The sequence below is a fragment of the Rhinolophus ferrumequinum genome, chromosome 5, assembly GCF_004115265.2.
Source record: "Rhinolophus ferrumequinum isolate MPI-CBG mRhiFer1 chromosome 5, mRhiFer1_v1.p, whole genome shotgun sequence".
Taxonomy (NCBI): Eukaryota; Metazoa; Chordata; class Mammalia; order Chiroptera; family Rhinolophidae; genus Rhinolophus; species Rhinolophus ferrumequinum.
In genome coordinates this window covers 26875574-26887764 of record NC_046288.1, presented here as the reverse complement: position 1 = coordinate 26887764, position 12191 = coordinate 26875574, and the positions used below count along the sequence as shown (strand labels likewise).

At 35.7% G+C, this 12191-nt stretch overlaps 1 protein-coding gene across 1 annotated transcript in view; it reads left to right on the top strand.

Annotated features, from left to right (window-relative positions):
- LOC117022644 (transmembrane protease serine 11C-like) overlaps positions 1–12191 on the top strand; it is a 63302-nt gene that overhangs the window by 35431 nt on the left and 15680 nt on the right. The gene's annotated exons all lie outside the window — the stretch shown is intronic.

Sequence of the window (12191 nt, the reverse complement as noted above, 5' to 3'; positions counted from 1 at the left end):
CATGTCAAAGGGAGAGACTGACCCTCTAGCTTATTTGTTCTAAGAACTGGCTCTGACGATAGTGGAGGAGCTTCTGTGCAGGGGCTGACCATATGGAGCAGGATTAACTTTAGCAGGGTTCTGATGTCTACCTAGTCTCCCTTTGGGTGTGTTGCCCACAGAAGCAGCTAATTGGTGCTCCCACTGGATCTGAACCCAGCCACTGGGAATGCCAGCCCCAGGACCTCCTGTGTGGGGCTCCACCTCTGGCCAAGTTCAGTCATAGCCTGTCACCACCCAGGGCCACTTGGCATGAGCCTCAAGGTGATCCACAGGTATCATACACCCACACTGGGCTTGGAGTTGCCTTGGAGAGGCTATGCTGTGAATCAAGGCTGGTTTCTGCCAGTTCTGGGCTTGGGGCTGCTCAGCAAGAGACACAGGGCATGATAAGGCTAGATGCTGCTTGTTTGGATTTTGTGAACCATTGAGAGATTTTAGAAAAGTCCTAAAGCATGATCCATGACAGGCCATTTGTACGCAAAAACCAGTGGAAGAGGCTTGGGTGGGTTCCCAAGTTGGGTGGAGGGTCTCAGGGAATCACCAGGGCAGAGCAAAACAGTGTTAGCTAGGTTGATGGAGACTCAAATATGGCAGCTGCCTGGGTCTGCATGCTGGGAGGGGGGAGGGTAAACAAAGAAATAATGGCTTCTGCCAGCACTTCTGTCTGGGAGAAAGGTGCCCCTTCAGCTCTCACGCTGAAGTCAGACAATTCAGTTCCTCCCTGTATGTCCCTGGTGCCTTTGAGCTGCTGCCCTCATGCTGGATCTCAGAGCCAGTAAGTCCATCAGCGAGTAAGTCCATGCATGGGCCCTTTAAGGGGAACACCTGGGACTCCAGCCACCCTCTGTCTCAGTCAGCCACAATCTCTGCTCATTTTCACAGCCAGATGTTATGGGGTCTTGTCTTCCCAACACCAGAATCCTGGGGAGCCTGGTGTGGGGTTGGGACCCCCTTGCTTTCCAGGGTGACCTCTACAGCCAAGATATCACTCCCAATTTTTAACTGCCACACATGGGTGTAGGACCAGCCCATTACCCATTTCCACCCCTCCTACCAGTCTCCGGGTGTTTTCTTCTGTATGTCCTTAGTTACAGGATTTCTGTTCATCTAGACTTCAAGTGATTCTCAATAATGGTTCTTCTGTAGTTTAGTTGAAATTTTGATGTGGTCATAAGAGGAGGCAAGCACGGTGTGTACGCACTCCATCTTGACCGGCAATCCCAATCAATTTTTTGATATAATATCATCCTATATTCTGGGAATCAAACCTTACTTGATGACAAAATTTTAAAAACTAATCAAGGTCCCAATAACATTTCTTTGCAAAACAAGGCAGCCTGTCGTTTTTCGATTATTATGGTTTATTCTACGGGTTGTGATTTTTCCCTCTATTCTTTTGGATGTCTCAAGAATCTAGACTCCCAAAATCCAAGATTGAGTTTGAATCTCTTTAACATCAAAGTTCTCTCTTGATAGGTCTTAAATGGACTCTCACTCTTATGTACAATCTAATTCTTATTCTTTGTCACCTAGCACTATTATAAAAGGCAGCTTTAAAAAGATAGGGACAAATGTCACTCCATTCACAAAATAATGAGTGTCTCTCTAATCTTGATAAAAGTACAGACATCACTTAGGACAGCTAAGCTAGGATATCAGTTCCCTGATACAACAAATTTAACCAAGGGCAGAGAAGTATCCCTACCCCTACTGGAGGAACTAAAAGGACCAAATGTTTGTGAAAAACAAACAAAAAAATCTAGGCCAAGGGTTCATTTGCATGGAACATCCAAAGGATCAAATAGGAAAAACCTGAACATGCATCCCGTGGATTAGAAGCCATCATGTTGTAGAAATGTGACTCTCCTGGCATTATTTGATGTCTTTTCTTAGAACCTTACTTCTCACACAGCTTATTTATTCTATGTGTGGTGACTTCAAAAGAACACCGAGAAATAAAACAGCTTTCCAATTTATAAAGAATTTGTTAGCAAAGATATATTTTTGCTAAAAACATGAACTCACACTCTAAGAATCTATATTACATTCCTGGTATTCCTCCAGACTTTAAGAACATTATGTAGGATCACAGGAAAACAGACTTTCTGGAGGTCCTTTATAGATTTATTATCTTTCTCAATAATTTTATCTATTATAATGCCATCCCACAATTTCATGAAGAGCAGTCACTGTTGAGCATAATACACTTGAGTACAGATTGTGCTTTGGCATTGTCTCCAGGCCCCCATGTTGCTTAGAAACTTCCTCTCCCTCCTTTCGCACCTCTCATCAGAAGCTAGATGTCTCATGAAACTGACTTGGGGCTCACAGGCACAGGATCAAGCCCAGAAGCCAACTGGGCCAATCCTCCAAAACCACAATGGAATGAGTTAACTCATAGCTCACATTCAAGACAGCTCTTATTTAAAAAGAATGTTAATTTTCATTAGTCATCACAGAACTAGGTCTCCGGCTTAGGGCTCTATGAAAAGTTCAGTTGGGTAGTCAAGGTTGCTGTCACAGCAACTTATCGACTAGCCTGACCTTCTTGTGCTGCCTGGTTAGTTCAGTTGCTTAGTGCCTGCTCTTAAGCATGTCAAGGTTGTGGGTTTCATTTTCATACAAACTGCTTAACACAGAGGAAAAAGTCACAACTTCCTCCAGCTGTGGCTTAGACATCCCTGGCCTGTGCTATTAGTTACACTCAATGGCTGAATATAGCACCAGTATTTCTGTATTATTATGCCTAGAAAGAAGGGATATAGAATAGTGATTAAGGTCACGGGTCCTGCTATGAGATTTGAGATTTGAATCCCAGGTCTTCTACATATAAGCTGTGTAACTTTGGAAAGATTACTTTACATTTCTGTGTTTCAGCCTAACCATCTTATCTTGAAAATGATCATAGTAAAAAAATATTTCATATGGTTATTTTGAGCATTTTAAAGACCTAATGTACATTTAAAAAAAAAAACAAAGAAAAGAAAGAAAGTAACAGCACTGACACAGAGTAAATATCCTTAATTGTGGAGTTTTTATCATGAAAAAAAGAAATTCTAAATATATGTCATGTGGATTATAGATTTGCTAGTCAACCATATATATATATTATATATAATATATTAAATATATTATTATATATTACATATACACACACAAATATACATACATACATATACGCTATTATTTTTATTAATAGCCGTGTCCCTGCCCTCCTCCCAAACTCTGGCTACACTATGGGTAAGGGGGAAGGAACTGGAGGCACTCTAAGGGAGAATAACTTCCCAAAACACTAGTGCAATAGGGGCAACTCCATGTCCCCACCCCTAAACCCCCACCAAAATCAAATTACTTATCTCATAGAGCCTCAGCTTCTCCATCTTTAGAAAGGAGATTATGGTCCATATACTTCATAGTATTTTTTTCTAAAAAAAAGACCACATACATCTAAAGCTCTTAGCTCAATGCCTGGCATAGAGCAAGCACTTAATAAATAGTAACCGAGATAATTATGTTCTATATATACACTTTAGAAAAGAATCTTTTCCCAGCCATCATGGTTATTCTTCTGACAATTATATACTGAACATTCATTGCCCAGCCAACTGAATCTTAGCGAATATACCTATGTGCTTTTTATATATGGATTCAAAGCAGGGCAATAGCCCATTTAAAGAGATTTTACAAGCCTCAGGGATGAAGAAAATCAGTGGCAGTTGAACCAAAGGATAAAAACTATTGCTTTTACAACAAATAAATAAGACAAACAAACAAGCAAAAACTCATAGACACAGACAACAGTTTCGTGGTTGCCAGAGGGTAAAGGGGAAGGGGAGGAGGTAGAAGATGGTAAAGGGGGTCAAATATATGGTGATGGAAGGAGATTTTATTTTGAGTGGTGAATATATAATGCAAAATACAGATGATGTATTAAAGAATTGTACACTCAAAACCTATATAATTTTATTAATCAATGTCACCCCAACAAATTTAATTAAAAATACACATTTTTTGAGAATAAGGGAGGACATAGTCTTATTATAGTTTGTCCCAGAATAGCCTGGGTTGTTATTTAGAGTGACAACATTAAGATAAAACAAATAAGAGTGCTGATGGATTTACAGACATTTGAAAATGTAAAAAACAAAAAAAATTATTGCTTTTGTAGAAACAAAACATTAATCAACTGAAGCATCCATTAACATTTCAATACTTAATAAATATACCTATTCCAGGAAAATTGCTCTATACAATTCTTAGTTATAATACTAAATTATTACTAGGAAAATTTAAAAATCATAAATTATTGGTTTAATTTGTTAATTCATTTATTGGATAAATACTGACTGAATACTGATTATCGCTCAGTAAATTTGGATAAAATTTTACCTTATTAGTTATTTTTTGTTTATACTAATATTAAATTCATTTTCTTTTCTTATGCACATACAAAATGATACTAGAATGAGTGTCAAAAAAGGATATTGTTTGATGAATTTTTTAAAATTCGCCATGGATCATTAAAACTAAAAAGCAAAATCTCACTGGATTTTCACTTAGAATTTGTATTCTCTACTTTCGTGCATCTTAAGTTATTTATCCCAGTTCAGTGGCAAAATCAGGAATGGTGAAAATACATTACTGGTTTCTGGTCCAGACCAAATGTATGAAAATGCACTAGTCATTGCACAGTGGATATTTGGAAGACTTTAGAGTTGGAAAAGACCTTAGGGTTCTCTAGTCTTGCTGCCTTATTTAGTAAAGAAGATTCAATGAAATAAAGTGATTTGTCCTAAGTCATAACGTAAATAATGAGCAGCCCCAAGACTTAAACCCATGTCATCTGATTGTAAGTGCACTGTGCATTCTCTATATTATTTTATGAATCAGTTTAGAACTGAGAACTGCCCTAAAAATCTGGCTTAGTTGCAGATTTAAAGTTCCTAGTGAAAAATAAAAAATCTGCCTCCTTTCGAAATCTGTCGTCAGTCATTCTAAATCCAAATCTGTTCAATTCTGTCCTCAGTTTTAATATCAATGAAAAAAAGGATGTAAATCCATATCTAACTCAAAGAATTGCTGAAAAGAGTTAAAATCAAATATTATGAAATATTAATTTTAATGAACAATTATGAGGTACTTGTACAAACACTTTGCTAGGCAATATAGGGAATTCAAAGTATTGAAAGAAAAAGAGTATTGTCCCTCTTAGCAAAAAGCCTACATACATTTAAGTTCACACTGAGTTAGTGTATATGAGACAAAAAGCACAATTAGTATTATTATTTCACAAATATATTTTAAGCTTATCGAATATAAACAGTGTGATGTGGATTAGACCTAATGCTGCAATCAGTTTGTAAAATCAAACGGTGACTGCAAGTTGCTAGATGAGAACAGCTGAAAACTGGTTTTGTCAAAAATATGCCCAAAGCCCCATGTTTCTCCGTCCACTGGCCTCTACACCATTGGCCAACAATTACCACTTTTGGCCAACAATTCCAGTAGAGGTCATATTCTTTTGACACAACTCTCAGAGAAACCTATTCCTTTCCTTCAGAGCACTTTCCCAGGTTTTAATTATATATTCACTAAGGTGATTATTTGATTACTGACTGGCTCTCCCATCAGATCATAATCTCCATGAGAGCAGAGACTATGTTCATTTTTGCTTATCATTATATCCTTAGAGCCTAGCACAGCGCCTGGCATATAGCACTAAATGGTTGTTGGGGAATGACTTCCATAATATCAAAGCTGCAGAATAGAAGACTGCATATACACAGAGGGTGCCAAAAAAAAAAAAAAAAAAAAATATATATATATATACACACACATTTTAGGAAGTTAAACTGTATTAAAATTGTAATACTCAATATATATATCGATAATAAAAGATGGATACAAGTCACGTTTGACTTCTACAATTACAAGAGGTGCTCAAAGTGGTTACCATCAGCATCTAGACACTTCTGATTATGGCAAACTACTGCTTGAGCAACACTGACCGAAGTGTCCAATTGTATACATTTATTTGGCACTCCCTGTATATATATCTTTCTCAACTGAGGTCCACAAAAGACTTAAACTGTAAAGAAAATGGTATGTGTGACTTCTTTCAGTTCATCCAAGGACAATATGTAGTTAATAGTATTCCAGATGCATAAAAGAGAAGTTCATTCATTTCCTAAAAATTAAAGTTCCCTAGGGCTTTAGAGCTTAATTCTCTTCCAGAGTCCCAATTGCGGAGGGCTTATGGCAAGTGGGCCACATGTATGCTACCAGCAGACACTGCTACCCCAGATTTAGTATGTAAAGAGTGTTTCATTTATTAGGACCCAGGAACATAATGTATAATTAAATTTTCCACTCACTCCTGAATTCCATGAAAAATGACAATGCTACTACCTTCCAAGCTACTAACAATTAGTATTTACAGAGTGTATTCTTCAGTGAGAAATCAATGGTTTCTCCATCAATTCTAAACACTGGATCAGAAGATGTTCAAATTAACTATATAAAACCTAGAAAAAGAACTGGTAGTATAGCTGCCCCTGTCCATGAAAGAATAGTTTTCTGAAAAATTTCTCATAAAGCAAATTCTTTAACTTAATACCATTGTTGTCAATGGGGAAAGTTTTTTTGTATTCCCAAACCCGAAAATTTATATTCACTTATGCTTAAACAACATCACAATCCTTTGAAACAGAGTTGATAATATCAATAGCTAAAATTAGTTAACAAAATCCTTTAATAATTATTTTAATAATTAATTAATTATTAAATTATTCAATTGATTAATAACTAATTAATTATTTTATAATATGCCTGCTTACATGGTCTCGTTAATCCTCATCACCTCATTAAGGTGATTTTATAGCTTAACAATCAAACCAGAACATACATATGATACTTCATGTTTATGTACAAACGTTAATGGAAAAAGGAAGAACAAGTAAAGTCTTGCAAGTGATATCTCATCAAACAAGTTGACCACACAGCATGATGCACTTGACTGTCACTATCACAAACTCTCAAGCCAAGAGATAAGAAAATGTAACACAAGACTAGATGTGTCAACTATACATCTGCAAGTATGACCACATGGTAGCTCTCTCCTGGAAGCTCTGGAAGGAAAAAGATATCTAAGTCATTCCTTGTAAAAGCAAAGACATGCCTCACATGGTAAAGTGAGCGTTTCAAATGAAAAACCTTATAAAGTTGAATGCTCATAACTTTAATGAGCATATTTAAGGGTATGATTGTAATTTGGTTTAAAAAAATAATAATCATTTCCTACAAAAAAAAATGCCTGTGTATAATGGTACGCTTAACCATCTACTGAATAAGTATGAAAATATTTTAAATGCTTATGCTAAATTATAATTGGTTAAAATAAAAACTCAAATTATGTAGAAGTAATGGAAAGAATAATAACATTGGACTTCATACACAGGATGACGGTCCTGACCCACTATTAAGAGTTTTACAGGAAGAAGAATAAAGCTCTGGCCTAACACTCATTTGTGAGGAGGTGGCCAACACGGACATATGGATGCTATTAGTAAAACACACGTTTCCATGTGGCTAGATCCCGAGGCAATGCATGGCTTCATTTTTACCATGCTTTAAGCAACTGATTAACCAATCATTCTTTGATAAATCCTAGAGGACATTTTTTTAAAGCATGATTGCCCAAAGTGTCCTTTTTAAACCAAGAACCAATCTTCAGCGCTACAAACCTATTTTATTAGCAAAATGTTTCTTAAAATATTCTAAGTAGTATAAGACCTTGAGCATTGACAATTCATTGGAAATAAGTCTTCCTAAAGAGGCAAATTTTCTGAATAGCTTATATTTAATCGTTTTAGTAAAATATAAAATCCTCTTAAAATTATATTTTTATAAAAACTTTCTCAAACTTACCACCTACTTTCTTGACATTACTATGGATATGCATTAATACACAGTAAGTATTGTAGTGCCCTCAGGGCATTCAGGGATATGGAAGGTTATTGGTGCTTTCACCAAATGACCCCAACATTTAGGCTTTTGAACTCTCGTATTTGTTCTTTATGTTTTATTTCTCTCTCATACTTTAATCTCAAGCAGTATTCACGTTGTCATTTCTATTTTCTCCATCTTCTCTTCTAACTTGTTCGAATTCATTTTAAATAGTTTATAGTAATGTATGTATAAAAATTAGAAAAGCAAATAGCCTTTGGATGAGGATGTGTTGGGCCTTCTTATTTAATTATATCAGGTTTAGTGAGCTGATTTTTCTAATATGCCTTTTGGCTCCTCAGATAACCTTCTTTTCTGATACTTGACTTTATTCCAGAGAAAATATTTCCCAGTCTCCTGAAGACATGGAGAGCTATACTTGTTGCTATTTCAAAGTGTCTTTCAATAAAGCCGGTTATTTATTTAAAGTAATATTTCTTTAGGTATTTTTCAAATGTAATCTTGAGTTAGAGTTTGAAATATATATTACTGAGCCATACAATTACGTTAGACCTGTCCAGATACTTTAAGAAAGTTTAAATATTAACATATAGTCATTGTGTCAAAGGATCCACTATCAATAGGGCACATGAGACATATTTCAACAAAAATATCCATGAACTAAGAATGGTCTTTCAAACTAATCAGTCTTATTTTCTAATCTTCATGAAAGGACAAAACTATTATAATTTTGTACGTTATTTTTGTTAAGCACTAATTTTTCATTATTAATACTAAAACACTCCATAGTGGGTCAATTCAGTTAATTTCCTGGACTACTTCTTTACATCTATCTGGAGTGACTCAGTTCTAAACACAGGAAAAATCTGAGACTCCAGGCCAAAGTAGGCAGCTGTTAGTAATCATACCCCAATAGATTTTATTCAGCGGAGTTTCAAATTTATCTTGCCAATTTAGATCCAGTTAGCCTGGGATGAGTCTTAAATTTCTGCCATATCCTCTCTGCATCATATCCTTTCCTTGACACTTGACTGAATTCCCAATCTGTTTCTCCATTATTGATAGTTTTTTACAACTATCGTTATTTTAGCTGTTTGTGGTTTCATATTTGCATTCTCTGCTAAAACTGAAGTTCTCAGAAACTTAGCACTTTGGGCTGGGTCCTAATAGCTGAACTACTACCCATAAAATGGTTGGGATCTTGTACCCAAGGGTTTGAATACCTAGATCCCAGATACTACTGTTTTGATTATGTCCAGCATCATCTAAGGTGGGATAGATCTGTAGGATGGTTATTTTTATGTGTCAACTTGATTGGGCCACAGGAGGCCCAGATATCTGGTTAAACATTATTTCTGGTGTTACGGTGAGGATGTTAGTATTTGAATTGGTGGACTGATTAAAGCTAATTCCTTCCCAATTGTGGGTGGGCATAATCCACAAAAAGAGAGAGGAAGGGTGAATTCTTTCTGTCTTCCAAACTGATTGAGCTGGAACATTGGTTTTCTTCTGCTCTCACACTGGGATTTAAAGCACTGGCAGTTCAGTTCTCAGGCCTTTGGACTCGGACTGGAATTAAACCACTGGCTTTTCTAGGTCTCCAGCTTGCAGATGGCAGATCAGAGGACTTCTCAGCCTCCATAACTGTCCATGAGCCAATTCCTCATAATAAATAGTTTCTGTTTCTCTAAAGAACACTGACTAATAAAACCAGCCAGAGTGCATTGCCAATCAGCATCAAGCCCAAATAAGTTCAAATTTGCTATGGGCATTTGGAAACCTACTTGCCTCACATATTTCTAAGAGGCTAAGCGTACATACATCTAGACCAGGGGTGTCAAAACTGCGGCCCGCAGGCCAACTACGCTCCGCAATCCATTGTTAATTGGCCCTCAGCAAATTCCAAAAATACATTTAGTTTACTTAAACCAGGTGAGGCAATATATACTTCACCTCGAGTGAGTGGCCCGGCTGTTTGTGTATTTTACCTCATATGGCCCTTGGTAAAAAACATTGAAAAAAGTTTGGACACCCTTGATCTAGACCAACAACCCTCTCTCCTTTAAACTATGTCCTAGCTTCCTTTGATTTTCCAGGAACCTAAGCTTTTGAGGCCACAGCATTTCTTATGTCTAGCTTGGGTGGGTTATAACATAATGAAAATTAAGAGAGATGAGTTTTAGGTGAAAGAGTTTGCACTTTGGTAGGAATAAAAGGTCCATTAAGATCTATTAAAACATGAAAGACACAGTCAAATCTTTGCTTTCTAAAAATCTTATCTGATAATATTGTGTAAAATGAGCAGAGGGGAGCGTATTTAAGCAGAGAGAACAGTTAGGAAGGAAGTACAATGGTCCAAATATGAAGAACTGAAAACCTGAACCATCATAGTGAAAATAATATTAAAAATAATGGACATATGTCACAGAGATTATACTCATAGAAATGGCAGAACTGAACAACTGGATGTGAGGCACAACAGTGAGAGGAATTGAATACAACAATGGAGAAGGAGTAGAATATAGGTGATTAGCTTAAATTTTGAGTATTAGATAACCTATATATCTCTAGATAAAGTTATTTATCAAGCATTTGGAAATAAAGAATTGGTCCTCTGGAGGAAGCGTGGGTCTAAAACCATAACATGATGGTCACTCCCATAAGGTGATAATGAAGTCCTGAAAAAGGATAAAATTACAAAGAATATAGGGAGATAAGGAAAAGGAAAGTGAAAATGATAACAAAACCAAATTCTAACAAAGTCAGGTACATCATACCATAGAATACTACTCAGCAATGAAAAGAACTTGGATGAATCTCTAGAAAGCTATGCTGAGTGGAAGAAACCAATTCAAAAGTTACATATGTATTATTCTATCTATGTGAATGCATGACATTCTTGAAATGAAAAAAAAATTATAGAATGGAAGAACAGATTAGTGATTGCTAGGGATTAAGATGGGAGGAAACAGACGTGGCTATACGTAAAAGGGCAACATGACAGATCCTTGTGTTGATGGAAGTGTTCTGCATTTTAACAGCATCAATGTCAATATCCTGATTAGGATATTGTGCTATGGTTTTGAAGATGTTATCTTTATGACATCTTTGCAAGATATTACCTTTGGGGAAATTGTGTGAAGGGTACATAAAAATTATTTATTACGACATCATCTGAATTTACTATTATCTCATGATAGATGTTCAATTTTCAAATTACTTCATAAAAACATACATATAAAATATTTACATTAGATATTTGATGTCCTGATGAGTCTGGCTCCTTACCTCTCATCTTCCTAGATCTCTGAGTTACTGTCATAATAAATATTATTTAAATGAGTCATACCGTGAGACTTTTTTAAATGTTTTTGAAAAATTTAGAAATATTTTTGTGGCTGAAAAATTAACATTATGGAGTCACTCCTGCTAAAACATAATAATATTTTATCTGCCATTCCAGCAGCCTGAAATCTTTTGACACTCAAAAACACTTTCTGTAAGATTTTGAGTGTGCTAAAGCTATCAGAAAAACCACTTTGATTCTTCTTTCATATACTGAAAAATTACATGTGACTATTTCTTTCCTGCTTCTCTTAATGCATACATGTTAAATAGCTGAAAGTGCCATAAAATAAATGCCAATTTTAATGTTTTGCCCCTTATCTTGATTTTTCTGATAAGATATGCATCCAAGAGTTTTATTAAAGCTCATAATGTAGGGGGAAAGTCAACAAGGGACAAGAAAAAGTATTCAAAATATTAATAGCTCTATGTTAAAAAGAAAGAAGTATCTTTACAAAGTCTGTCAACTCAGGCCAGGTAGAAATTTAAACTTCAGAAATTTCTTCCAAACCAGTTTTTCCATTCTTTGTACCCCCTACATTCTTTGTCTATTCTGCAGAATTTCTGAAGAAACACAAAAGAATCCTATGTGTTATGAGTAAGAAAAGAGTAGCTGTGGTTTGTGTTTAATGACAGCTTACTTGTGCAACTTCAAAAAACATGTAATTGTCATGGATTTACTCATGAGTATTACATAAAGCGAGTCTATAAATTCTGCTATGGTTGTAAGTGGGTCTATTAACCACTGTCTAAATATTTTTATTTTTCTGTATTTTTTTTCAAATATGTATAGTTCTGAGAAGTAATCTGTTTTTTAATTTCAATTTTTTAAAAAAGCA